The 24,551-nt window shown below is 39.5% G+C and overlaps 1 protein-coding gene, 1 long non-coding RNA gene and 1 other non-coding gene across 7 annotated transcripts in view; 1 reads left to right on the top strand and 2 right to left on the bottom strand.

Moving 5' to 3' along the window:
* Nucleotides 1–239: 239 nt before the first annotated feature.
* On the top strand, nucleotides 240–16,489 carry LOC138921312 (uncharacterized). The gene is made up of 3 exons (XR_011433807.1): nucleotides 240–340; nucleotides 1,616–1,720; nucleotides 16,432–16,489. It is a non-coding gene; the product is annotated as an uncharacterized lncRNA (long non-coding RNA).
* Nucleotides 16,324–24,551, bottom strand: part of LOC106782711 (uncharacterized) — a 130,615-nt gene continuing 122,387 nt past the window's right edge. For 4 of the 5 annotated variants that reach the window (XR_011433806.1, XR_011433805.1, XM_070254626.1 and 1 more), the window contains one exon: nucleotides 20,127–24,499. The gene's annotated coding sequence lies outside the window, so the exon portion shown is untranslated. Of the gene's footprint in view, nucleotides 16,519–20,126; nucleotides 24,500–24,551 lie in introns of those variants that run through there. The other variant, XM_070254624.1, reaches the window with a different exon arrangement.
* Nucleotides 21,228–21,327, bottom strand: MIR135A-2 (microRNA mir-135a-2). Its single transcript, NR_033061.1, has one exon. It is a non-coding gene; the product is annotated as a microRNA mir-135a-2 (primary transcript).

Raw genomic sequence — 24,551 nt, 5'->3', positions numbered from 1 at the left:
CTAACAAGCCATAAAAATACATGGAGGAAACTCAAATGCATATTATTAAGTGAAAAGGCTATATACTATATTATTCCAACTATATGACCTTTTGGAAAAGGCAAAACTCTGAACATAGTAAAAAGATTAGAGGTTGCCTAGTGAGAGGGGGTGGGAGAGACAAACAGGCATAGCACAGAGGATTTCGGAGCAGTGAAAATACTCTGTATGACATCATAATGATGGATGTATGTCATTATACATTTGTCCAAACCTATAGAATGCACACCACCAAGAGTGAACCCTCTGGTAAACTATAGACTTTGGGTGATTACGCTGTGTCAATGTGAGCTTATCCATGGTAAGAAATGCATCATTTTGGCGAGTGACATTGATAATTGGAGAGCCTGTGCTTGTGTAGGAGCATGGGGTATACGGGAAATCACGGTACCTTCCCCTCAATTTGGTTGTAAACTTAAAACTCTTCTAAAAAAGTCATAAAAGAAGATTGGGAAGCTGTAGTAATTCAGGGGTGAAATGAAGAGATCTTGTACTAGGTTAGTGGTATTGAGAATAGCCAGAAAAGTATAAAGGAATGCTCTACAGGGCTCCTGAATGAATGAATGTAGATGCTTGGGACAGTGCATAACGGAAAGACAATTCTAAATAGAAAATTAGGACAATTGTGGGCCTAGTAACATTACTGTAGACATAAAAATGTTAAAGAAATGTTAAGATTTTCAAACAGAATAATGGCAGAGAGGAACAGTGCCTTGGCACGTGGTTTACATATTTCATTGTTATTTAGTATTTTACTGCATGGGGAAAAGTGTGGCTTAGTGGGAAGAACTTGGGCTTTGGAGTACAAAATGTACAGAATTTTGGGCACATCACGATCTCTTTATGTCTAATGTTCCTCACCTTCCTACCTCATTAGAGAGTTTTGTGGATCAAATATGATAAAGTGATATGAAAGACTTTGCAAATACGAAGCATTACGACGCAAATGTGAGATAACGTTTTTCCTGGCCACAGTATTGCCAGCAAAGTTAAATATTATAGTCTTTCAGGCATGGATTTTGGAAGAAAAAGCAGCGTTCCAGGTCCAGCTTAGCCAATGTGGACTCTGGCGTTGGACTGTTTCTTTCATTTTTCCTGAACCTAAGTTTCTGAATTTATAAAACATGTATCATTACAGTATTTATAGGGCTGTGGGTGGATTATGTAGGGATAATGCATGTAAAACACGTGACAAGGCATGCTGCTGGTACCCAATGTTAGCTGTTATTATCTCCATCCTGATATTAAAGAACACGGAAGCATTGTATGGCAGCAATTATCTTCTTACAGTCATGTCATACTTGTGGCTTATGGAGGCAAAATTCTGCCTGAATTCTAAGAACGAGAAGATCTGAAGACTTTCATAGTTAAAGCTGAAGGATAATTTGATCAAGGCTGAAGAAAATGAACATAAGTATGTTTCTTAGCCCATCAGACTTATATGAAGTGATAAAAAGAAGTGAATTACTGTTTACTCAACTTTTGTAGTTGGAAGTGAAAGAGTTATGGGGGAAGTGACATATTTTATTTTCTCTTCTGTAATTTTGCACTAAGCACACATTACTTCTCTTAAAAGATTCATTTTTAGAATGTGCAGTTCTGAGGAGCCAGCTTCTACTTATTCTGTGTACAATACCCAATGCATGGACTGAATTTTCTCAGCCTCTGAAAGTTACGAAATGTAAGCATATCAACACAAGATATTTACATGAACCACTGTGGACAGCCGTGCAGCTGGGGTGGGATTTCAGGAGTTCACTGTGGCTTAAGAACAGGGAAATTATTAATTTCTGATAGTCCATATTAACCTGAAAATTGCATGTACCTAGCAGGTGTGGCCCAGGAAGCTGTGTTTCCTTAGAATTAATGACTTGCTATTACTCTAGCCATTTTTCTAAGTCTCTAGAGAGTCTGTAATTAAGAACTTGAACTGTACTTAAAATGATATAAAGTGTCATTAGTCCCATGCTAAATCATTTGAGATTATTGATTTATTTGCCAGTAAAATTATCCCGGTAATTCTTTCAACCTGACTAGTGTAAGGTTTCGCACATGAGCACTCCTACTGGATAAACCTTGGGGGTTTGTTTGCAGAAGAAAAAATTTGCTGTGAAGCTCCACAAAATTCTAATATAAAGCTTTGCTGTTCTCTTCTTTGAGGCAGTTTCCTGACTGAGTGGGTTGGACTAGACCAGTGGCTGCCATTTAATTTGCAAAGTGTTTTTTTTTCTCTTCATGTAATCAGTGGAAACATTCCTTCCAATAAAATCACAGTTGGACACCCAGGACAGCTCTGGCTGAGGAAGGAATCAGAGGAGCCCCTACTGACCTGGTGCCCACCCCAACTAGCCCCATCCTCTTCCAAACCTCCAGAACTCCCCGGGCTAGATAGCTTTTAGGTCTTTTCTAGTTCCACTAAGCTTTCTATTGCAAGTGTTTGGTTCATTGTCAGTATTTCATTCTCTACATCCTCCTCCTAAAATAAAAGTTCAAATCAGTGAAGTATTTCTGATTAATGTGGAAAAGAGAACTAGGATGCGGATTTCTTTTCAGTACATAGTCCAGCCTATTGTCTTAAAACAAAATGGAGGTGAATAAGTATTTAGAATTAGCACTTTTTTTTTTTTGAGGAAGATTGGTCCTGAGCTAACATCTGCCACCAATCTTCCTCTTTTTGCTGAGGAAGACTGGCCCTGAACTAACATCCATGCCCATCTTCCTCTACTTTATATGTGGGACACCTGCCACAGCATGGCTTGCCAAGTAGTGCATAGATCCACACCTGGGACCCGAACCGGTGAACCCCGGGCCGCTGAAGCACAATATGTGAACTTAATCACTGCGCCACCAGGCTGGCCCCAGCACATTCTCTTTAATGCTGGCAGTTTCCAGTGTGGTAAGGAGGGAAGTCAGGTATTCAACACAAAATAATTACTTGTTTTCTTTTATATTCTCTTCAATGAATTGTTCTGTTATGTGTAATTTTTCTAACTGTGATTGCTCTATTAAGGTCTACTACCCAGATTTATAGGAATAACCTGATAACCAATTCAACATTGTACATAATTCATGCCAGCTTCTATTGCTATGGTCAGAGATACAGTGCTTTGATTCATTTAGGCCGAGAACTAATATGGGATATAGGAAAGGAAATTATAGAATTAGTGCAAATCCAGGACCCTGAAATTTAAGAATGTTCATAGCTCACCCCTCCTGAATGTGGTAAGCCTTTCATCAGTTTGGAAAATTCTTATCTGTTGAATAGTTGTTTATACCCCATTCTCTCTCCTCTCCGTCTGGTACTTCAATTATGTGTAATCTAGACCTTTTCACTACATTTCACATGCCTTATAGATGCTTTTCTGTATTTTCTGTTCTTCTTTCTCTGTACTTCAATCCAGACATTTTCTATCGACCTGTCTTCCAGTTCACTAATATTCCCATCAGTTATTTCTAATCTCCAATCAAATTTATCTACTGAGTTTTTAAGTTTTCTGTTCTAGAATTACCATTTATTTCTATTTTTCTAGTATCAGTGTTCTGCTGAAATTCTCCATCTTTTCATTAAGATTTTTTAATATATTAATCATAGTTAGTACATTTGGATCATCTGTGGTTTTATTAGTATGTTTGTCTTGTTTTTTTGGTCATTTCCTCTTGTAGTCTAACATTCCTAGTAATTTTTGATTGAAAGTGGACATGTATAAAAAGTTATAGAATAATTTGAGGCTCTGCATGATGTTATCTTCCTCCAGAGCTACACTGTCCACTATGATAGCAATTAGACACATGTGATTACTTAAACTTAAATTAATAATAAAATTAAAAATTTTTTCCTCAGTCATACTAGTCACATTTCAAGTGCTCAATAGCCACATGTGGCTAGTAGCTACCTCATTAGAAAGAACAGATACAGAACATTTCCGTCATCACACAAAGTTCTCTTGGATGGCTCTGCTTCAGAGGATTCATTTTTGCTTCTAGAAAGACAGTTACCCCAGTCTTTGGTTGAGGTGAGTAAAAGCTGGGCTTTGGCCTTTGGGAAGGTTGATCTATTTCTGGGTGCTCTTACTCTTAGGGTGAAGCCCTTCAGTGTTCCCAAATGGACTCCTGAGTTGTTTGCCAATCCTCCCACCTCTAATTTTTTGTTCTACACCTCCGTTAGACTGTTCACAGGTCTGGTCAACTTCTCATTTCCTTGGCTATCACTTTCTGCTTGGTCTCCCAGCCTCTATTCCTGGTACACCTTAAGAATAGGCAAATGCCTTATGTGGAAAAAAAAAAAAAAACCCTACCATCAAATATTGAACTTCTCTCAGTGTACTTTCTTTCTTTCTGCATCTTGACTTCTCAAGTACTCTCAGGGTTAGCATAGATCAGATATCTTCAAATAGATTTTTTTTTAATCTAGCTTTTCTAGTTATTTTAGCAGGAGTTTGGTTTGATACAAGCTCAACCATCATAGCCTGAAGCAGAATCTTCCCATCCTCTCTAACTCCCTGCTGTCAGGCTTTCATCCTCCTATTGAAATACTGAAATATTAAAATATTGAAATATTCCTGTCCAGGTCACTAATGACCTCTCTGAATCAAATTCAATGGTCAATCCTCAGTTGTCCCCTTATATAGACTCACAGCAGCATTTGAACTCTAAATGTATGTTTTAAACTTCTTTCTTGACTTTCCAATTAAAAATTTAATAGGCATCTCAAATTTAATGTGCCTAGTTAACTCTTGATCTTGCCATTCTGCTTCTCCCTCAATCTTCTCTCACCTCAGTAAATGACAACTTTACACAGAATCCCAATTGCACTGGCAAATACTTCACAGTCATCTCTGACTCCTCTGTAGTGGCTTTCTATATCACTCAGAATATCATCCAATCCCTGTTCCATGGCCTACAGGCCATAAGTGCTTGGTCCTCTCTCTACTTTCTTGCGTCATCTCCTGCTAGCCTCTCCTCTCTCACTCTACTTGAATTATGCTGGTCTCCTGGCTGTTCCTTAAATACTCAGAGAAGCTTCCTTCATCAGGGCCTTATACCTGCTGCTCCCTGAGTTTGGCTGTGTTTCACCCAGATATATACAGGGTCTTTGCTGAAACATTACTCCTCGCAAAACCTTTACCTGATTGTTCCACAAAAATGAGTACCCCTTCCATCACTCTCTATCCTTTTACCTTGTATTGATTTTCTTCTTTGCTTTTATCACCACTCATCAAATCATATGTTTATTTGTTTGTTTTCTGTCTTCTTTGCTACAATGTATGTTCTATCAGAACAGGGATGTTATCTATATTGTTCCTGCCTTATTCTCAGTACCAGTCACATGGTGGTAGAAATGATGCATCCCTGTTTTACAGGTCAGAAATGGGAGAAACACAGAGGTTAAGCAATCTGACCGGGGACACATAGCTCATGAGTGGTCGAGCTAGGACTGAACTTGACAGCCTGACTCCAGAGTCTACGCTCTTACTTACTACATTGTACTGTCTCTAATGGAGGATTTTAGTTAATAGCCTGGGCCACGTGCATCCACAAAACTTCTTTTCTTTCAGGATTTGGGCAAAAACAAAAAGAGAAAACACAATGGTGTCATCAGGAATGACCCCAATCCTCCCAGACTCCTGCTTGTTTTCCAAAAAGATGAAGGTGGAAGGGAAAGAATTCTTATCCCTAGGTCCCTTTCTAATCACTAGTGTTTCCAATGTCAAGCCAAAATAAGAAAAAGATCTAAGAGAAAAGGAGGAGGAGGAGGGAAAGGAGGGAGGGATGGAAGAAGGAAGTGATACAATGGAAAAGAGGGAGAGAGAGAAAGACCAGGCAGTTTCCGATTTTACTTCTTTTCACATCATACCAAAATCATACCACAACTTAACGCTATAATTGTCTAAGTGTTCCTTTTATTGATTCTGCTTCAATCTAAGGAGAAGAAGAAGGAGTAAAGGGAATAATGAACCCTCCCTAGAAACCAAAACACACATGCCTTCTTAATAGTTCCCATTGGTAGGCTAGAGAAAAGAAAGCCAAAAGAAGATCGATCCCTGGCTGGAGAACAGAGGAACCACGTGCTGAAAGGATACTCTCTGTCAGAAAGGCTCAGAGAGCAGAGAGGAAGGATGAATCCAGGAAGGCTAATGAAACCTGTCTGCCAATGGTTAAACTACAAATGGGTATGGCATAAGCCCAGCAACTTATCAAAAAAGAGTTTAATAGATGTTAACAGTCTGCTCAGAGTACCTGTTTAAGACTGGAGTTTAAATAAGCTTTTATAGAACTGATGCAAAGTCTACTTAGAAAGGAAGAAAGGCATCTGATTTGTATTTACGTGTGCTTTTATTTCTAAATGTTTGCTCTAAAAAAGGTCCAAGAAATTTACTACCTTTGAGGCCACATATTCTATGTATGGACAATTATCTAAGTGTTAGATAATTTATTTACACATGAAACTCAGCTCTGCCTCTCTATTACTTTCCCAACTAACACCACTTATGCTTTGCAGAGCCACACTGGTAAACTAGGTCCATTTTCCCAAATACCGGTTCTTTAGGTAATCAAAGACAGCTTTTATGTTCCCCTACACATCTCCTCTGTTACATTTTCTACTCTCTCCTTTGTAGAAGAGACTCTCACTAGAGGTAAACTCCAAGCCTACATTCCAGTCATCACTGGCTAGACATTTGCATCGGGAAGTCATCTTGCTTGGATTTCAAATTCAGCGCGACTAAAACTGGACAGAATCACTCCTGTACGTGCTAGACAAATGCTTGTGCCTGACTTTCCCATCTGCCAAGGAGTCATCTTTGACTCTGTTGTTTCTCTACTCCCATCCCAAATTAAATCAATCACCATGTCTTTGTGAACATTATCCCATTTGTTCTTTTCTTCTCATTTCCCTGCCTTGGCTGGAATCCACATCATAATTACTCTCCCTTGGACTTCTAATTGGTCTTCTCACCTCCAACTGCCCTTTCTTCCAATTCATCTAACACATCCCAGCTAAATTAATATTCTTATTCAAAATCGCCAGTGTTTTCTCATGGCCATTAAATAAATTTCAGATTCCTTAACCCAGTATTCGAGGTAATCTACGTTGTGGTCTGACTCTATGAGATTTGTCTTGTACCAGATCTCAATAGCAAGAACGACAACAAAAAGAACAATAATAGTTAAAACATATTCATGACTTCTGAATCCCTTCTGTGTCTTGAATAGACCATACCTTCTAGAACTATGCTGTCCAACCTGGTAGCCATGAGCCACATGTGGCTATCGAGCACTTGAAATGAGGCTAGTCTGAATTAAGATTTGCATTAAGTATAAAATACACACTGGATTTTGCAAATTTAGCGTGCAAAAAGAATATATTATATTTCATCAACTTTATATTGATTATACATTGGAATGATAATATTTGTATATATTAGGTTAAATGAAATATATTATTAAAATTGCTGTATCTTTTTAATTTTTATAATGTAAATCTTGGGAAATTTTAAATTATACCTGTGGCTTGAATTTGTGGCTCACATTGTATTTCCATTGACTAGTTCTGCTTTAGCATGACACATATGCATGCATAAAGACAAAAGAAGAGAGAAAACTACATAGAAATAAAAGAATGATGAAACTCGGGGCAAGTTTGCTTATTTTTTTCAAAATAGTCTTTACCATTTTAATTTTTATGATAAAAACTATGGTGCTTAATAAGTTTAAAAATTATCATATTCCTCCCTAAAGATAACCCTTTCTGCAAGAAGCCTTCTTCAGGAATCTCATTCTTAAATAATTTCGTCCTCATTGGATTTCTTATGTCTGTGGTCTGAAACCTGCTACACATAGAACCATCCAGAATGAACTTAAAAAATACCAGATGCCCAGGCCATTTGAATTAAAATTTCTGGGGGTGGGGTCCAGCGTCAATATTTTATAAAAGCCATGTTGAGAACCACTGACCTATAACAACAGACCATACCCACGGCACTTAGTAGATGCTCCTTTTTAGGAGAATAATTTGTCTATTTGTTATTTGATCTCTTTTATTAGGCTTAAGGTATGCATCTTTGCATCCTCTGTGCTACGAGGCTGTATACATCATAGATCTTCAATAAATGTTATTAAATAAGTATTGAAAAGGATTTCCATAAATGGAATTTTTGTAGATAAATTTAGTGAGTTTCGTGTGTCACTACTGAATTAGGCACTTAATACCTCATTTATTGCTCACCATGATCCTATGACGTGGGTGCTATTGTTATCCCCATTTTACTGATGGGAAAATGGGTGCTTAGAAAATGAAATAAAGCAGCTACGTTATCCCAATAATCAGTGACAGAGTCAGGATTTGAACACAGATTTAATTGATTGCAAAGCACCAATAGTTAATCACTACTATTCTGGAAAAATAGCAGACATTACTGCTCTCTAAGTTGGATATTACCACAATGCAGCCTAACCAGAAGGGTCAGAGACTGATAGAACAAGACAGGAGGAAAACTTGCCCCTTTGTGACTGGAGTTCAGTGGTGGCAGTACGTGAAGAAGGAAGTTTCACTTGGACTGGAGCACACTCAGGCATAATCAGGGAATATTGGGGAGTCACCTTTTCGCACATTAATCATCTGTGAGCTAAAGCAATTCAGACTGACTCTCCAGAGTCAAGCTTCCCAAACCTTACCATGCACACAGATCTCCTCTTATTACAATGCAGATCCTGATTCACTAGGTCGGAATGGGGCCTGAGATTCTGTTTTTCTAACACACTCCCAGGCGATGCCAGGTTATTGGTCCTCGCACCACATGAGTATAAAGGCTAGTCTAGATAACCTGTCTGCAAAGAACTTGCACTCTGAGATTTCCGTACATTGGAGTGAAAATCTTTGACCCACAGCCAGCTAACTCATATGCCAGGCTGAATTCAACTCATTGAACATTGATTGAGGGTCTGTTGGGTGCCTGGCACTATGCAAGGTCCTGAGCATACAGTGAATTAGTGCCCAACACGTGGTAGACGCTAAGAATGTTGCCTACATTGTTGAGTTCATGCATGTCTGAGTAACGATTCATAAGACACGATTTCTGATCAAAAGGGGTTCACAGACTGGGGAGGAAAACAGTTAAGCAAAGGGACAATTGCAGCACAGTCTGATATGTGTTATAAAAGGAGGAGGGGGGCATGAGAACATATAAGACCCCCTAACTGAAGACCCCCTATGGAAGAAAAAGGCCTCATTCTCAAATCTCTTCAAGAGAAGACAGCTTCTGGCTAAGGAACGCAATGGATCCCTCTGCTTAAAGTTTCCAGGATCCAGGAGTGTGTCCAGCTATTTTTAATTAGCGCTGCCAATAGGGAGCATATGTTATCTCGCGGACTGTGATACCATCCACACAGGAGCCCAAGGAAGCCTAAGCATTACCCTCCACGCCACTTCTTCCCCGCCTGTGTTCAATGGTTGCAAATTCCTGCCTTGATATACCTCCTAAATAGCTTTCTAATATGTCCCCTGTTGTCTTCATCTCCACTGCTATCACAGTAGTTCGGGTCCTGATAAATTTTCTCCAGGATTACTGCCTCAACCTCCTAGTGGGTCTCCCTGCCTCCATCTTATCTTATTCCTTCTACCCTTGCAACTAGAATTTCTTGAGAGGCAAAGCTGATCATAGTCTTCCCTGTCTCTGAATCTTAAGTGGCTCTCTATTGCATGGAAAGATAAAATAGGAGCTCCTTATTTGACACAGCCTTCAGGTATCAACTTGAATCGCTTTTTTTTTTAGCTACCCCTTTTATAAGCTGTGCTTGGGTCATACTGAACTGATTGCATATCTTGAATCTTGTCAGGGTGGATGATGTTTCCAAGCTTCACATACACTGCTGCTTCATTCTGAATGCTGTACATTCCTCCTCCATCCCTTTTCATTGGTTTTCCTCCTACTTGTCCTTCAAATCTCAGCTGAGATATTACTTCCTCGACAAGCTTTCCCTGCTTGCCAAGTCTGGGTAAGGGATGGTGAAATCATCCAATATAGCAGTTATTATACTATTACCTTGTTTCTCCGACTTGAGTCTGAGTATCTTGTGCTAAAGAGAAGTCAGCGTCTTTTCAGCGTCTATTTCTAATGCCATTGCAGCTCCTATCACTTAGTAGGACTATTGGCAGGGGTAGCCTTTCTCCGCATCAGCCCCATAACAAATACCCTCTCTTCTTGAGTAGGCATGAGAATCTGATTAGAGAGGCTACGCTAAGGAACTTCACACAAGCCAGAAGCTGGATGAAGGTTGTAAAGGGAAGTCTGTGGGTGTCCCAGTGGATAAGGGACAACAATATAATATTTATGTAATCAGTACTAACCGGATAGACTAGAGAAAATGAGCTTGGAACAAAAAGCCCTCCTACAGCCAGTCTAGTCGGTATAAACACTGTTGAAACCATCTTTTAATTGGCCACCTGGAAATACCTAGTCTCCCAAAGGATGCATTGGCAGCCAAAACTGAAGAAATTTTCCATCATTGGTGAGGGTTTTTTAAAAAATCCTTTGTTCCAATGACAAGAAAGTGAAGCTACTTAATCCTCTGCACAAATGACAAGAATATAAAAGTCTGAATGTGATATGAAGTTCATATCTTATTATGCATTATATTTTAATTAGAGAGAATGCTATCTAAGTTAATAATGTGAAATTTGTGTGCGGGAACTGCAACTATTATCAGTAAAAATATAAGACTGAAATAAAATTATAGAAAAGGAAATATCACTCCTTTGTTTCTAAAGAATTTGCGTTCAGCTCAGAGAGAGCAAATAATGAGGAATGAAAGGAGTCTTTATTAAGCAATTTCTATGATCTGCCAAAATGTCAAATAATTCATTTAATCAATCAGAAAATTAAAAAATGTGGGAAACTTCAAGGTAGTTTGAGATTACAGCTGTGCAAAATACTTCAACTATAGCATGAATCTATGTCACAATAGCAATTACTTAATGACTCATTTTTCTATAACTTTGTTGATGTAGAAATACAATTTAGGTTTTAAATTGATTGCAGCTGTGCTCCTATTTGAATCTTGTATACTTGATTTGAGGATGTTTACACAAAATCTTTCAACTTCTGCTTTAATGAATCTCACTTTTATAGAAAAACCACATCTATTAAAAAGGAACTCTTGCTATGTTTTAGCCAAAAATTCTATTATAATTTTCAAAGCTTTCTTGGAATATGGTAAGATCAAACTTTGGATGGGACTTGAGGGTTTTGAAAAGAAATATGAAATATTCTAATAACAACCCAGGACAGGGAAATCATTCATTCAATTGTTCAACAAATGTTGAGTTCCTTCTATGTAACAGGCCCTCTGGCAAGTGATGGAGAAAAATAAGGGCAAGACCGGAAACAGTCCTTTCTTTCATGGAGACAAGCTATATTTGAGGATAAAAAATATTAATTAATCACACAATGAATAATTACATTATTCGTTATTCAGTTAATTACAAACTGAGTCAAATCTCCTGAAAAAAAGGAACATACTTTGCTGGGAATATGTAACAGATGAATCTGATCTAGACTGGCAAGATGAGGAGGTGGCAAATGGAAGGAGGAGAGTCTAAAGGTTGAATAGATGTCCTTCCCTAGAAAGAGGGAGGTAGAGTAGTAAGCTTGGGGAGCCTTCCAGATGGAGGCAGTCATGAACATAAAGAGGTGGATAGGAAGAAATATGTTTGAAGGACTGAGAGATGTTAAGGGGAACAGAGTGAACAGAGCAAAGGGGACAGAGAGGCGGGAGAGGTAGGCAGGGTCTAGATCCTATAGCACCTTGGAGGCCACGATGATGACTTTGGCCTTTACCCTAACAGCACTGGAAAACCCTTAAAAGGTTATGTTGTTTTTTTTTAAAGATTGGCACGTGAGCTAACATCTCTTGTCAATCTTCCTTTTTTTTATTTTCTTCTTCTTCTCCCCAAAACTCCCCAGTACATAGTTGTAAGTCCTTCTGGTTGTGCTATGTGGGACACTGACTCAGCATGGCTTGATGAGTGGTGCGTAGGTCCATGCCCAGGATCTGAACTGGTGAAGATCTGGGCCACAGAAGAGGAGGGCAGGAACTTAAGCACTTGGCCACATATTTATTTGTTGGCGGCTGGCCCCAACCCTTTAAAGATTTTAAGAAGGAGAGGAAGTTGACATGTCAGACTTGAATTTGAAGAGATATGTCTGGCTGAACAGTAAGACTGGAGGCCCAGAGAGGGTGCAGAACAGATTGGAAATGCCAAGCTGTAGGCTGATACAGTCACTCTGGCATATTGACCCTGGGTAGTGGCAGTGGGAACAGAGACAAGTGGGTGGATTCAATAGATACATAAGAGATATAACTTGAAATTAGAATAGAAATGGGGTAAGAACTGTGTGAAGAATTATTCCTGGGTTTCTGCTTTACACAATGGATATAATTTGCTGAGATGAGAAATCATGGAGGACGCCCAAGTGTAGGGCAGAAGGTAACTAATTTATTTTGAATGTGTTGCAAGTGCTATACCTTTGAAACATACTAGTGGCGATGTCTAGAAGGTAGTTACATATATGGATTTGGAACTCAGAAAAGAGATCATGGAAGAAATTATTGAAGTCACAGGCCTGAAACGGCTGACCTAGGGAGAGAAGAGGAAAAGACCCAGGCCCAAATCTTGAATAACTTCCTATTAAATATTTGGGCAGAGATGGAAAAGCCAGCAAAAGAAATGGAGCTGTAGCTAGAGAGATAAAAAGAAAAATAGGAAATTGTTGTGTCATAGATGTCAACAGAAGAGAATATATATTTTTAAAAGGCACTGATCAACAGGGTAGATTGCTATGGAGAAGTCAATAATAAGAACTGAAATAGATGCTTAGATTCAGCTACATGGAAGTTATTGGTGACCTTAACAAGAGCTGTTTATGGATATGAGTCATGGGTTATAAGCAAATTGGAGCGAACTGAGAGTAAGGAGGAGGAAAGAAAAAGGAGATGGTGGTTACAATCATAATAATATTAGCTTACACTTGTATAACATTTCCCATGTCCCAGGCACTATTTTAAGTCCTAACTCATTTACCCTTTACAGCAACCCTATAAGAAACATCCTGTGGTCTACTCTTCCTCCATGGAGAGGTTACATAACTTATCCAAGGTCACAATGGCAATTCTCTGAAAAACTTTGGTACATGAAGGAGAGGAGAGATTTATTTAGAAAAGTAGCTGAAGGAGTTGACTTGTCCTTAACTCTTAGAGGGAAGCCCTTGGTTTGCTTATGCAGTGATAGGAAAATGCATTTTTATCCCCTCAAAGAAATGGAGATATGGCGTTTGTTTTATACCTATCAGGAGAAATGGAGTGGCATCTCGCAGTCATAGTTCAGGAGATACTGAGCCTTGCTCGGCTAGACAAGGAGGATTGGAATGGAAAATACTTTGCGTAAAAAGTTATCATCCTTAGCCTAAGAATTCCTTTTAATTTTATTTTTACATCTGAGTGACAGTAGAAACAGCAACTTTGAATCCTTATGTAAGGTATGGAAATCAGAGAATGAGAATATCAGCTCTGTGTACTCTAGTTTTGTGATACTCTGGAAGTTGTGGCCTCCTCCCTCTGAAACCAGGATTAAATGTGACGTCTCTAGGGAGGACTTCTCTGATCCGCCAAAGGAGCCTCTCATATATCCGTGGAAGCCTGGGCATCGCTTTTCATAACACTCATCCCACTTGGACTACTTGTTCAGTATGTATCTTCCTCCCACACCATCAGTCCCCACTGAAAACTGTGCCTGCCTTGTTCCTGGCAACATCCCTAACCCCTGGAACAGGGCTTGGCACAGGAACCAGTGAATGAACTTAAAATCTCCACATTAAACATCAGGTGGAATTATATTTTTGCCATTTTGTGTCAATTTCCAACCTAATAATCCTCTAGATGCTACATCTCGAAAGTGCTGTAGTTCACCCGAGCATTTCTGCTTATGTATCACTTGAGCTGAGCCTTGAAACAGCCTGAAACGAGAAGGATGGAATTTATCCTCAGGTTACAGATGAGGAACTTGGGCTTCAAGAGGGTAACCGACCTTCTCCTGTTTACACATGTTGCCGGGAGCAGAGTTGGGCTCTCTGACTATAATTCTGTCATGTTCACCAGCCACCATTGGACAATGTGCTCTGTATTCTGTTATCAAAAACTTCTGTGGATTGCAAAAGGATGGCTGAGTTACTTTGAAATATCTACTCCTTCATTCTCCTTTACTCTTGATGTCCTCTGCCCTAGTAGACGTAGGATACAGACCTTCCTCAACTGCCCTGTCTACACAAGGAAGTGGGGGAGATCTAGAAAGCCTCCCCACATAGGCCCAGTGACCCCTAATTCTTTACTTCCTTCATGGGAGGCAGGAAACTTACTGCTCAGGTACTCAGAGGACATTTTGCCCTAATAGAGCATCCCTGCTTTTTCTAGCATCTTTCTGACCTTTAGCAAGAATTATGGGAAAAGACCACAATGGACAGAAAGAAGCAGCTGGCGGGGAGGGCAGTGATTGGGGATCACAAGTCCTCCCTTTCCTGGGCAGGTTCAACCACTAGAGGAAACAAGGGAAGGGGTGTGTGTAGAGGGGTTTTTCAAAACTCTGAGGAGAAGTAGGAGTGGAAGGACCCTATTGTATCACCATATACAAAACATCAAAGGTGGGTTTGGAGCTGAGAGACAATATCTTATTAACAGGCATGCCTAGAAAGAGTCACGCCCTGGGTCTGAGGACTGACATCAGGATATAATAAGAATACTGTGAAAAGCAGCCTGTTCAATCACAACCTCTCTGACCCCCAGTTTCCAAATATGAAAAAAAAAAAATGAGGACAATAACTTCCTGGTGAGGTTGTTGGCAGGATTCATTGAGATGATATGTGTAAAAGACATGGCCCGAAATAGGCTACTGGTGGATTACTATTTTCTTAGTTCCCGTGCACCGTGGAGGGGAAGATAGTATGGAAATGCAGTGAGAGGGGATGACGCCATAAATATCCTAAGAGAAGGTTATTTTCTAGACTTGAGAGGGGTAGAGCTGCTGACAGACGTTGAGGCTCCAGCCAGCTTTAAAGATTTGACTTTGATAGACCTAAGGGATGTTTACCGAAATCATTTTCCATAATCTAGATAAGAAAGAGCCATAACCAAGAAATACATATTTAAAGTAAAGATAAAATTTGCAAAATCATGTGTATTATTTGTGCAAAGGCTGGTTTCCTTCAGATGAGCCTCACAACTTTCTGCCCTTGAATTTAAAATAAACTTGTGCTCTTGAAACAAATGGGTACACCCACATGTACACACCCACCTCATGTGACTATGGTAAAGAACTACTAAATTCATTCATTCTAGTTCCCTTTGGAGGTCTCTGTCAATTTGAGTTATTTGTTTATTTTACATAGCTCTTGCCTTTTCTTTAGAAACATTAATGCCTATCAGTAAATAATAGTGTATTCTCCATGGTTTGGAATTTCAGGCTTCTTGTGCTTAGAGTAGGCACCCAGGTTAAGGTATATATTCATATACTAATGCTTTTTATCAGGATGTGGTGCCCTATTTAAGCTATCAATTGATTCATCCCTCAAGATCTGTCTGGAAAAAACTGAGTTCTGTTAATTATTCTTGTTTACCATGAATGTTCACCACTGTTTGATCTTTAGCCATGACATTCTCAAAATAATTCAATTCATGAATAAGGTAAGGACACTTTATCTGAAAAGAAATCTTATGAAGGCATGTACAAGTGAGAAAAAAATATAGAATCAGTTTTGAGAATTTCTAAGAAAAGGTAAAATATAATTCCAAGTTTTTCACTAGTATACATTTCTCTTCAGAGAAATGGGAGATTATGTGCATTTATCAATGAAGACAGATGTCTTCAGAGGGGTATAGCTTTTACAAACGTACACTAGTTTGAATAGTCATTCCCAAAAAGTCGCCAAATGACAATTTGCATTAGCTCCAGAGAAACATAAGACCTTCTTCTTTGGTAAAAAGACCAGCTATCTAATTGTTTTACTTATATTCAAAGAAATGCAAGAAATGCTACTCGTTTCTTGGTTGCCTTGTAATTTTATGAAATTCAGAGAGAAGATAGATGTGAATGAGCCAGATTGTGCAAGAGAGACTAAGGTTAACAAAGGATCCTAGAACAAATTAACACAGCAAGTGGAACAGGTAGTTCAACTTGAAAGTTATATCTTACACACCTAAATATATCTAATCTCTCAACATCAAGAGACACTCTTGAGGACATTTTGACATCAATTTTACTAAGGAACAGGCAGACACTGATGTTTAGGATTAGCATGGTGTACTCTGATTCTTGTTATCTGACTCATGGTTTTCCAATGTTTCCAGGTGCTGAGTTGAGAGTTAGCAGTCCTGAGGCCCTCACTCCTAGCCTTGCTTGCAGCCGGTAGTATGATCTTGGAATTTCATTTCCTCCTATGCAGAGTAGAGGAATTCAAAAATATAATTTCTGACTTTCTCTGATTCCTAAAATAATTTCTTTAAGCGTAGATCTAGAATCAAAGTTGAAAAAGTAAATAAAAATAGCACAATTTGATATTCTCAGGAAGAATAAGGTGAAAGAACTGAGAGAGCACGGGAATCTGGTTCACTGGGAAGAAATCAGCATAATACTGATTAAAAAAAGTCAAACAAAAGTTTTCTGACATTTACCCTCTGCTAGGAGTGTGGTTTGGTACAACCTGCTGGAAAGCAATTTGGGAATGTAAAGGAGGAGCCATAAAGATGCCCATTAACTTCTGACTCCATAATACTGCAACTCAGAATTTATCCCAAGGAAGATTTGGGATGAAAGTTGATGGGCAAAGATGCACATCACACTATTATTTATAAGAGGGGAAAGTGGAAAAGAAAAGCTATATGCCTTACAAGAAGATAATGCTTAAAGCATGGTTAATTCAAATGGTGAGAAATACAAGTGATTCTTTGTGGTCATGATATATAACGCTAATATCCCTACACATAGATGCCAGATAAGTATTACTTCATTCAGTATATATTTGAGTGTCTACTATGTGCAGACACAATTCTAGGCTCTAGTGATAAAGCAGTAAATTAAAGAGACAGATCCATTCCTTGGCTTCCTGCAGCTTATGTTCTAATGAGGAAAGACAATCAACCAATCAGTTTTAAAAGCAGGAAAATATGAAAAGTGTCATCTATACAGAAAAATGAATCAGGGTAAGGTGATGGGAGTCTGGAGAAGTGGACTTATTATTTTATAGAGGATAGTTTTGGTATGTCTCAATGATAAGGGGACTTTTGAGCAGAAGCCTGAGTCAATGAGGGGGTAAGACATGTAGCTATCCAGGAAGAGTATTCTAGGTAGAGGGAACAGCAATTTCAAAGTCTCTGAAATAGAGGCACATTTGCTATATTTACAGAATTCCACAAAGTCAGTGAGGCTGAACTGGTTGAACTAGGGGCAGATGAGTTCAGAGAGAGGGGACAAATGCAGGCCTTATTGGGCCTTGTGGGTCACTATAAAGACTTAGAACTTAATCAAGTAAGAAATTAAGTCACCAATATTTATTAAGCCTTCATTGTTTAACCTGATTATAGGCAACCAATAAGTTGCTTATATTTTCACAGCTAAAACATGCTTCCAGAATATTTTTATATCTTTTGGCTAGAAAGTTTTTTTTCTTAATGCCCAGTTAAACACATGAAAGAGAAAAGACCTAATGGAGTAAAAGAATGAACCATGAGGGCTAATATTATTCCCTGAAACCAACCAATTTATTTTATATTTATCTTGATAAGGACTAATGGTGAAAAGAAACCTAAAGAGGCCTGGGATCAGTGGATTGTCATGTGTCTTGGGGCCTCTTTTATGGAAGGTCATGAAGAGTAGAGGCATCTAGCAGAATTATGAGAGATTTTCTCAAACCCCATCCCACTCTACCCTTTGACCATCAGTATTTCAAATCCAAGGATAGTCTAATCTGTAAGAACAAGGTCTGGGGCAGCCGTTTCTGGAGTAGGTACCCCTGGGAGATCTGATTCTGAGAACTGGTTTAGAGATGGAAAATCCGAAGCTTAGGACTAAAAGGGTCATGTTATTTGGTGATCACTGAGAGTCTGGGCTCTACTCTCCTGTGTAGACCCCACTCTGATCCAGAGCTGCTGGTTGAAACTCCCCCTTACTCATACCTTACCTACAGATACGAGCAGCTTTAGTGATAAAGGAGACATGTGTGAATGTGGACCAGCATAAGCCCATTCTCATTCAGACAAAGACAACTCAGAGTACAAGCCCACTTGGTGAGGTCCAAATTGTGACCAAAATGGTTAGGCTGTGCTCTTTGAACCATGGATTCAGAGTCCCTGGGACCACCCAAAGAGGGAGAGAAGAATTCTGAACTCTTTATTTCATCTTCTTAGGAGGCCTCAGAATTCCATAGCGCCATTTTGGGATTCGAATGTGTAGGACAATGTGTAGCTTTTCTTTGAATGTGTAGCTTTTCTTAAGCTGCCCAAACCCAGATCCCATGGATAGCATCCTCCATTGATTAAGATAATTTTATTGGTGAAAACTCTGATGAAGTGAAACTTCTGAGGAGGATATGGGAGGAAAACAAAATAAGAAGGATATTCACATCCTCACTCTGTTCTGATGCTTGTGTCTCCTGCTTGTGCCATGACTACTGATGAGACAGAGATTTGCTCATTCACTCGCTGAGTGAGACCACTTTTTTATTGCAGGCTTCTATTCCACTGGCCAACACATTTATATGGGTTACATACGAATATGTTGTGAGGCTTATTGCTAATCAATAACCCTGAAAAAGCCAGTGTCTATTGGTAGAATCAATATCCAGAGCTATTGGGAGATGCTAAGCCCTTCATGAAGGCAACCACTTTTGCACGTGTTGCCTCATAGTTACAGCAAGTGTTGGAGTTTATATACAACCACACAAGAATCAAGGAGAGGAGAAACTGGGCAAATCCATGGCCATCCTTGAAATCATGGGCATGCTGGCAGCTTAGACTCATCCTATCCCACATGGGTAATAGCTAATTGCAGCCCACTGAGACTCAGCAGTGATTAATTACTCTAAGTAAGTGTGTCCATTAAAATCTACTATCTGCTTTTAATGGCACTCGTGAAGATATTTAGAAGTAAATATGTTTTCCAGGGTAGAATACTTTGTATGCTGGAAAAATTTCCAAGAACAACTCACTTGAGCTTTTCATAAATTCCTCGATAAATTTATTTTTAAATCCTCAACTCTTGCCTTGGAAATTTGGCTGATGTTCTAAATCCTGATGTGGATCTTCCCCTGTCTTTGCTCTGGGTGCCCCTATAGTAATTTTGTATATGCCACTCATCACATTTTATCTTGAATGGTCTCATAATATCTGCTCTTCTACAGAATTAAACTCTCTCATTCTAGCAGCAGACCTTTAACTGTGTATGTGTGTTTGCCCTGCTCCCCTAACCATACAATATATTCTTTATGGTGATATAGCCTTTTACTTCTTTATTATCCCCACCATGTTCCTCCTTCCTTCCCTTCCCATTCATTTATCCACAAATATTTGAACTTACTAAGTATCAGGGACGTTACTAGGATCTGGACATACGGGGTAAGTGTGGGGTTTAAAGAACAAATTCAATTATAATAAAATAGCTCTGGATACAAATATGGTACCACTGATTTTCACTATATTCTATTTTTTATAGCAATACACTTACATCATTCTGTAATTTTTTTACATTTCAGCATTTGTGTACTTGCAAAGTCCTTTTCCTTAGCCGCAATTATTCTATAAGCTTTAGTGATAAAGTCAAATTATAATTTCTATATGTTTAAAAGTTAAACTAGCATCAGAGTTACAACTAAATTGACAGATTTCCCCAAGCACATTGATATGCAAACGCAGGGAGGTTATAGTTCTCTTGGCACTATTGGTGGGCAATTTCTAAGGAAAAGGCATCGTTTATCTTCCTGGGGCAGCCCAGACATTTTCAGAGCACAGGCTAAAATCCCATTGTGTGGAGGAAATGGAGAGGCAAAAGATAACAAAAGTAATTTTTATTAGAATTCTCATTGAAAAAAATACAGAAAACGAGTAAAAATGAGTATAGGTCAACAGTCAATATTAAAAGAGTTCAAGCAAAAGTAAATATACAGAAAACAGTAAAAGTGAATATAGGTCAATCGTCAACATTAAAATCGTTCAAGTAAAAAAAGTGAAACTATCCATCCAACCTAGGCATTTAAGCCACATATGGAAAGGAGGCAACTAGACATTCTTAAGGAAGTCTTTTCTCTCTCAAAGTGCTGTTTTTAGACTAACAACTGAGGGGAGGGGAGAACAAGAAAGAGGGAGAGAAGGGAACGGGAGAGGGAAGGGAGAGAGAGAGAAGGAAAAACTATTTCATGAGCTTTTGTTAACACATGCTAAATACTTTGTCAGGCACTGTTGGCATTACTTCTTGTAATCCTTACAGCATCCCTGCAAAGGGAGCGCTTCTCCCCATTTTAAAGATAAAGAGACTCAGAGTTTAAACAACTTGCCCCACACCATGTAGTTGAAGTGGCAGAGAGATTAGAACCCAACTTCATTCCAAAGCCCTTCTTCTCTCCTCTCACACCAAGCCTTCCTCTCCCACCCTGCACTTGGAAGTGGAAAACAACTCTGAGTGGATTTATGGATCTGGGGAGGTATTGATCTAGCCCACCCAACATATACCTTTTCTGGAGCTTGGGAGTAGAGCAATCTGGACCACATTTCCAAGAGGGCAAATCTAATTTGACTGTTTCTTCCTTGTTTCAGAAGAAAGACCACAAGAGGAGAAAGAAGGCATAGGAGGATTGAAATGCTGCCTGCCAGACGGGTGGGCTACTAATAATTCCCCTAGAGCACGTTCATTAATAGAAAACGGAGAAGAATGTACGATAAGCAGAAATGTGCAAACCTGAATGTGCATGTAAATTAATGATTACAAAGATGAATCAACTCTTATAACCTAGATTCCTTAGCTGTCAAAATCTAAGGATAAAGAAACTCAAGGAAACACCAAGCATGTAGCAAAGCCATACCCTAAATCATTTCTCCATCAGGTTCACAGCTCCACAGGCTAATGTTTTCTATACTGATGGCCCCTTCTTAGTTGATGATTTTTCACAATGTATTTCATGGCTTCCATCCCTACATGAGACTTTATTACTATCACATAGGAATAAAAAGCCATAAAGCACTAGAGTGAATTTATCTTGGTCGGATGAAAAACTTATTTTCTTCACATGACTTCACAACCATTTCAAAGCTAACCAATCATTTCATGCTACATTAAGGAACATTTTAAACTACACATAAGTGACAGGAAGCACACTTAAATTGTGACATCACAAATTAACAAGATTTTATCCTTCAACGACATTCTTAGCTACAAGGACCAGGAAACAAGACCAGGAGACACTCAGCAACACGCAACCATTGAATTCACCAAAAACAAAGGACACTGGGGAGAATTCCTAGAGAAAAGCTCATCACTTTGACATTGGACTTGGAAACACATGAGGAAAGACAAAAGACAGACAAATCACTGATACAAACTGAAACCAAGGGAATTACTGCAAGCCCCTTGCTTCAACCTCTTCCCCAGGAAGCTTTCTCACACGCCCGCTGCCAGCTTTTAGACTTTTTATTTTGTAGCAGGTGGGGAGGGGGGACCTTTGCACGCACTTGCACTGAGTCAGCATTCAGCCGTCTGCAACTAAATAACAAACAGGAAAGAAAAAAAGAAAGAAAAAACCTACAGCATGTTAAGGGACCACAAGTGCTAACAGCTCATCCCTAGGCCTTCGTAGAAGCTGACACCATCTCCCACCCCTCTATGGAAGCAAAAATCTAAGTCTGCCAGAAACAGTACTGTGCACTAAATCCCTCGTGATGTAAATGATTCAGGTCCGGAGCCCAAGAACATTCTTTCTGCTGCATTAAGGTGACATTGCTCTTGAGGTTATTAGTACACTTAAAAGTGGCCATACTGAAACCCAATTCTCTGGGACCACTGAAAACTCAATGCCATAAGTTCCCATGGATTTTCTGGCCTTTCAAAAATAAACTCAGAGTGCCTATTTACCAGCTCCTGACACAGCATCCCAGACTATTAAGCACTGCCCCTTGCTTTTTAAATAAAATATTGTATTATTCAAATTCAAATAAAAGAAACAAGAACTTGACTTTCTCATTAGGAGTAAGATCTAGGCAAGCTATTTTCACCTAAAGGTTCCTATAATGAAATCTTGGTTTAACGTGAGTCACAGGGAGGAGACTGGAAATAGTTAAATGAAAGGAAGTGCATACATAAATTCAATTATTATGCATGAAACATGCAAATGACTTAAGCACTGCATCTGAAACTCTAGTTTATATTCATTAATCTCAGGTTGCACTTTTGAAGGAGAAAGTCATGCTAATTGGGTCCAGATTAATGCACTCCCAAACCTCTCCAATTTGTTTTTAGGTGAGGGTTAAATGATATGTATTAAAATAAACACAGCTGCTTGTCTGTCTCCACCTTCCACCTCCCCCAATTCACCTCTACCTCCAACCCCCAGCTGGCTCACCTCCCCGACTCACTCCACTCCCAGCTGCCTCAACTCCTCCACCACACCCCACCCCAGCTGGCTCATCTCCTCACCACAGCCCACCCCAGCTGCCTCACCTCTTCTACCACCCTCCCACACCCATGTTGGCTCACCTCCTCCACCACAGCCCACCCCCAGTCACTCCCGTCCTCCACCACACCTCTCCTTCCTTAGGAAAGGAATTTAAAAGCCCTGACACTTTCCTTTTGAACATACATTGGAAGAATAACTCTGTTTCTTAGCCTTTCCAATACTCCCCCTTTCCCCACAAGCCACTGAACTCCAGAAAGAGAATCAACCGAATATCAAATCCTGACGATGCCTAACTGCGGCATCCAGGGCAAGCAGCCTAGCGTTTCCAGGGACAGCGCGGGATCTTTCTGCAAGTTTGGGCCTGAGTCTTTTGACCAGTAAGTACTGAAGGGTAGTTTCAAAGTGTCGTGACACATGCTTGCTTGAAGCCAAAGTTGCTGCAGGTTGGCATGGCGATCCTGTGACTCAGATATGTGGGAAACTAGAGAACTAAGAGAAAACTTTGGGTTTTGGGGTTGCTGTTCTTCCTCTGCAGCTCACTTGGCTCACTCGGCCAGCAGAAACTGGCATACAGCAGAGGACACTCAAAACTTCTTTCGGAAGGATCCCTTGCCTTCCCTCTCCCTCCTCCTGGGCAAAATTACCCTTAAAAGAAGCTTCTTTATTTATATTTACTTATTGGAGACATTAGTTTGGGACACAAGGAAATAACTCGTTTTAGGGAGGATCTTATCTTGTGAATAATGAAGCTTGTAACATAGTAAAATATTCTTTTGTTGGTTCCTTAGATGCGATCTTTAGAACAATAAAACAAAGGAAGAGGAACTAAGCCACGGGGAATAGACTCAGGCACAGAGGCAGGACGGAAGGGATCCCTTTTGAAAGAGCGGCCAGCAAGGAGTTAAACCAGGCACCAGAGGGGGGGAAAAAGAGGCCTTCAAACTAATTTCACACTGAAAGTGATGTTTAATTTGAATCATGCTCTTCCCAAAGGGAAAAGGTTAGTCTCATCACTGAGCTCATATCCTCCTCCCCCTTCTCCTTTCATACGAATTGAAAATTCAGATTGACCATTAATCATGATGTGACACATTCTTTTTTTCCTGGTCCAAAAATCAAATGAAAGCCTCAAACCACATCTGAGAACCCATTGGATGGCCAATCCTCCCGACCTACGTGCACAACAGAAAGAAGACGAGAACAAGGGTACGTACGTACACAGAGACAGAAATTACCGGACATGCACTCACATCGATACACACAAATACATACAGCCGTTAACAGCAGGCATTGGCTCAGAGAGCTTTTCCGCCTAAATTGATTTTTGCATATTTGCAAATGTAAAATTAGTCATAGTAAATAACAACAAGGATGACACTGATATTAAATCTGTCAACATCCTGACAAATGCCCTGAGCATTCTTCAGTTAGGAAAGACACTTATGACAGTCATCGCTCCTAAAAGAGAAAATGATTATACGCTAACCGAACCCTAAGTACAAGCTAAAGATATTCACCTCATGAAGCCATTCCTCAACTAGCCCCTTGGCACTTGCTGGAATTATTCGCAGCGTGAGCTCTACTTTCTCATTTTCTGCTGACTCCATGTGGGTAATTTCTTTCTCATGATTAAAAGTGAGCTTGGCAGATCCTTCAAAGCATGGCTTGAGGTGTGGTGGGGCTCCCAGTGCATCCTTTGTCTAAGGCAGGTCGCTAATAATTCATCAGTGGACGGGCAGGCCAGGGGAATATTCACGCACCTAAAATGGATTTTTAAAAGGCAAACTTTATAGATATCTTTATATAAACATA

The sequence above is a fragment of the Equus caballus genome, chromosome 28, assembly GCF_041296265.1.
Source record: "Equus caballus isolate H_3958 breed thoroughbred chromosome 28, TB-T2T, whole genome shotgun sequence".
In the NCBI taxonomy this organism is placed as follows: domain Eukaryota; kingdom Metazoa; phylum Chordata; class Mammalia; order Perissodactyla; family Equidae; genus Equus; species Equus caballus.
This window is presented reverse-complemented; position numbering and strand designations above follow the sequence as displayed.